Genomic DNA, 4213 nt, shown 5'->3' with positions numbered 1-4213 from the left:
ATCCCGCCCGGTGGCCTAGGCTTTTCCCCACTCTGCCTGTCCTGGCCGCGGGGCCGACAGGCTGTCTGCCCGGGTAGACCCCGCTCTCCGAGCGGCCGGGCCCCAACCTTCAAGAGGTGTACGAAGCCACCTCGGGGTGGAGCCCTTCCACCCCTGGCCGTCCGAGGCCCGTGCGCCTCGGGCGGCCCCCCTTCCCGAGAGAGGGAGAGAGACGGAGGACGGTGGTCCGCGACGGCGCGAGGCGTCCAACTTGTGTTCCCCCACGGCGGCTATCCGGTCGATCCCGCCCGGTAGCCTAGGCTTTCCCCCACTCTGCCTGTCCAGGCCGCGGGGCCGACAGGCTGTCTGCCCGGGTAGACCCCGTTCTCACTGAGCGGCCGGGCCCCAACGTTCAAGAGGTGTACGAAGCCACCTCGGGGTGGAGCCCTTCCACCCCTGGCCGTCCGAGGCCCGTGCGCCTCGGGCGGCCCCCCTTCCCGAGAGAGGGAGAGAGACGGAGGACGGTGGTCCGCGACGGCGCGAGGCGTCCAACTTGTGTTCCCCCACGGCGGCTATCCGGTCGATCCCGCCCGGTAGCCTAGGCTTTTCCCCACTCTGCCTGTCCAGGCCGCGGGGCCGACAGGCTGTCTGCCCGGGTAGACCCCGTTCTCACTGAGCGGCCGGGCCCCAACGTTCAAGAGGTGTACGAAGCCACCTCGGGGTGGAGCCCTTCCACCCCTGGCCGTCCGAGGCCCGTGCGCCTCGGGCGGCCCCCCCTTCCCGAGAGAGGGAGAGAGACGGAGGACGGTGGTCCGCGACGGCGCGAGGCGTCCAACTTGTGTTCCCCCACGGCGGCTATCCGGTCGATCCCGCCCGGTAGCCTAGGCTTTTCCCCACTCTGCCTGTCCAGGCCGCGGGGCCGACAGGCTGTCTGCCCGGGTAGACCCCGTTCTCACTGAGCGGCCGGGCCCCAACGTTCAAGAGGTGTACGAAGCCACCTCGGGGTGGAGCCCTTCCACCCCTGGCCGTCCGAGGCCCGTGCGCCTCGGGCGGCCCCCCTTCCCGAGAGAGGGAGAGAGACGGAGGACGGTGGTCCGCGACGGCGCGAGGCGTCCAACTTGTGTTCCCCCACGGCGGCTATCCGGTCGATCCCGCCCGGTAGCCTAGGCTTTTCCCCACTCTGCCTGTCCAGGCCGCGGGGCCGACAGGCTGTCTGCCCGGGTAGACCCTGTTCTCACTGAGCGGCCGGGCCCCAACGTTCAAGAGGTGTACGAAGCCACCTCGGGGTGGAGCCCTTCCACCCCTGGCCGTCCGAGGCCCGTGCGCCTCGGGCGGCCCCCCCTTCCCGAGAGACGGAGGACGGTGGTCCGCGACGGCGCGAGGCGTCCAACTTGTGTTCCCCCACGGCGGCTTCCCGGTCGATCCCGCCCGCCGGTAGCCTAGGCTTTTCCCCGCTCCGCCTGTCCAGGCCGCGGGGCCGACAGGCTGTCTGCCCGGGTAGACCCCGCTCTCCGAGCGGCCGGGCGCCACGTTCAAGAGGTGTACGAAGCCACCTTTGGGGGGGCTGCGGTGCCCCCCGCCCCGAGAGTGCCTCCCAGGCCGAGGGAGCCCGGCGGTCGAGTGTCGTAGGAAAGCGCGTGCCACGGCTGTGTCGGTCACAGGGGCCAGAGGTAGTTTGGGCAACGGCTTAGATCCGTATGAAGCTCATCCTTTCCGGCCTGTTCTGGCGGCGGCTAGGCGCGCGCGCGCGAATGGCACGACGCCCCTGGTTCCAGCGAGGCGACGGCGCCCCGCACCCCACTCTCTGGGCCGAGCAGAGCCCCCGAGCGCAAGGTTCCCCGCTCCGCCTGTCCAGGCCGCGGGGCCAGCAGGCTGTGTGCCCGGGTAGACCCCGCTCTCCGAGCGGCCGGGCCCCAACGTTCAAGTGGTGTACGAAGCCACCTCGAGGTGGAGCCCTTCCACCCCTGGCCGTCCGAGGCCCGCCGGTAGCCTTGGCTTGTCCCCACTCCGCCTGTCCAGGCCGCGGGGCCGACAGGCTGTCTGCCCGGGTAGACCCCGCTCTCCGAGCGGCCGGGCCCCAACGTTCAAGAGGTGTACGAAGCCACCTCGGGGGGCTGCGGTGCCCCCCGCCCCGAGAGAGCCTCCCAGGCCGAGGGGAGCCAGGCGGTCGAGTGTCGTAGGAAAGCGCGTGCGCGGCTGTGTCGGTCACACGAGCCAGAGTTAGTTTGGGCAACGGCTTAGATCCGTATGCAGCTCAACCTTTCCGGCCTGTCCTGGCGGCGGCTAGGCGCGTGCGAACGTCACAACGCCCCTGGTTCCAGCGAGGCGACGGCGCCCCGCACCCAACTCTCCGGGCCGAGCAGAGCCCCCGAGCGCAAGAGTACCCGCTCCGCATGCCCAGGCCGCGGGGCCGACAGGCTGTCTGCCCGCGTAGACCCCGCTCTCACCGAGCGGCCGGGCGCCACGTTCAAGAGGTGTACGAAGCCACCTTAAGGGGGCTGCGGTGGCCCCCTGCCCCGAGAGTGCCTCCCAGGCCGAGGGAGCCCGGCGGTCGAGTGTCGTGGGAAAGCGCGCGCGCGCGCGGCTGTGTCACACGGGCCAGAGTTAGTTTGGGCAACGGCTTAGATCCGTATGCAGCTCAACCTTTCCGGCCTGTTCTGGCGGCGGCTAGGCGCGCGCGCACGTCACGACGCCCCTGGTTCCAGCGAGGCGACGGCGCCCCGCCACCCCACTCTCCGGGCCGAGCAGAGCGTCCGCTCTCGCTCCTTGGAGCAGAGCCCCCGAGCGCAAGAGTCCCCGCTCCCGCCTGTCCAGGCCGCGGGGCCGACAGGCTGTCTGCCCGGGTAGACACCGCTCTCCGAGCGGCCGGGCCGCAACGTTCAAGAGGTGTACGAAGCCACCTTGGGGGGCTGCGGAGCCCCCCCTCCCCATGAGAGCGCCTCACAGGCTTTGCTGATAACCCCGTCCTAGCTGCCTGCGCGGGCAGGCGGGACCCCCAGGAGGCCGCGCACAGCCCGCGGCAGCCACCGCTGAAGTCCACAGCAGTTGGCAGATAGGAGTCTTGGAGAAAAAAACAACAAAGTGCAAACGCTCCAGGCGCAGATCAGGGGTGCGTACCTGGCTGGCCGGGCCGGCGGGAGCTGCGGCTGCTGGAGTTGCACCGAGTGTCGATGCATGTCGTGAGAACCGGTATGAGGTTGAACCTGGGCCCTCGGGGCCGAGGCGCGGTTCCAGGGAGACGGAAGGAGCGGGCGTGTTTCCCCTGATAGCGCCGACGACGGTAAAATAAGGCCTCGCAAAACGTCAGGACGAACACCTTCTTTGCATATAAGGGAACGAGCGGTGTGCGGTCTCTGACCAAGTGAGCATTTCTCAAACTCGAAGCACCCGCGGCGGCCTCCCCTCTGCCGCCACCCCGCACCCTCCTGGGGCAGAGCCACCGAGAGCAAGAGTCCCCCCCGCACTCCGCCTGCGCAGGCCGCGGGGCCAGCAGGCTGGCCGGCTTGCCCGCCCGGGCGACCCCCCTCCGAGACGCCGGGCGGAGGCCTTCCCACGCGAGAGAGTGGGTCGACGTGAGAGCCGACGCGGCCAGGGGACCCTCGCCGCGCCCCTGTCCGGGGCAGGACCTCAAGGGCCGAGCACCCCTACCGAGCCCCGGACGAACTCCGGCGAGCAGGTCCACACGCCGGCGTACGGCTCTCGGCGACGGGGAAGGGGACGCGCGGGCGCCCCTCCCGTCCCCCGAGCCAGAGTCCCGCCCTTGGCCCCCTCCGCGGGGTCACAAGGACGGGCGACCCCCTTCGGTCTACCCTCCCGCCGGGAGGTTGGCTTCGCACAGACGGTCCGAGGCGGAAGAAGGCGAGCGACCCTGCCGCCGCGACACCTCGCGGAGCCCCCTGCGGGGGGAGCACTCCGGGGGACGCGTGGCTCAGGGATGCAGCCCTTTCCCAGGCACCGTGCGATGGCGTCGGGGGTCGACGCCGAGCGACAACGACCCGAGCTCTCCCGCCTCAGGGCGGCCGAGAGCGCGGCGCGGCCCCCTTTGTTTCGCGTGACGGTTTTCCCGAGCGCGAAGGACCCCCGCCTGTCCCCTCGGGCTTCGGCCGAGGCGGGCGGTCCGGAGCGGCGCGGGGATAGGGGACGGCGGCCCGCGGACGGACGCGTCTTTCCCGGAGAGCGAGACGGTGTGTGGGGGGGTGTTGCACCCCCGCCGCCCGCGCTCGCCCCGGGTCGG

The sequence above is a fragment of the Eleutherodactylus coqui genome, chromosome 8 (genome assembly GCF_035609145.1).
Source record: "Eleutherodactylus coqui strain aEleCoq1 chromosome 8, aEleCoq1.hap1, whole genome shotgun sequence".
Taxonomy (NCBI): Eukaryota; Metazoa; Chordata; class Amphibia; order Anura; family Eleutherodactylidae; genus Eleutherodactylus; species Eleutherodactylus coqui.
The sequence above is the reverse complement of the archived record's forward strand: the minus strand, read 5'-3'. Positions refer to the sequence as shown.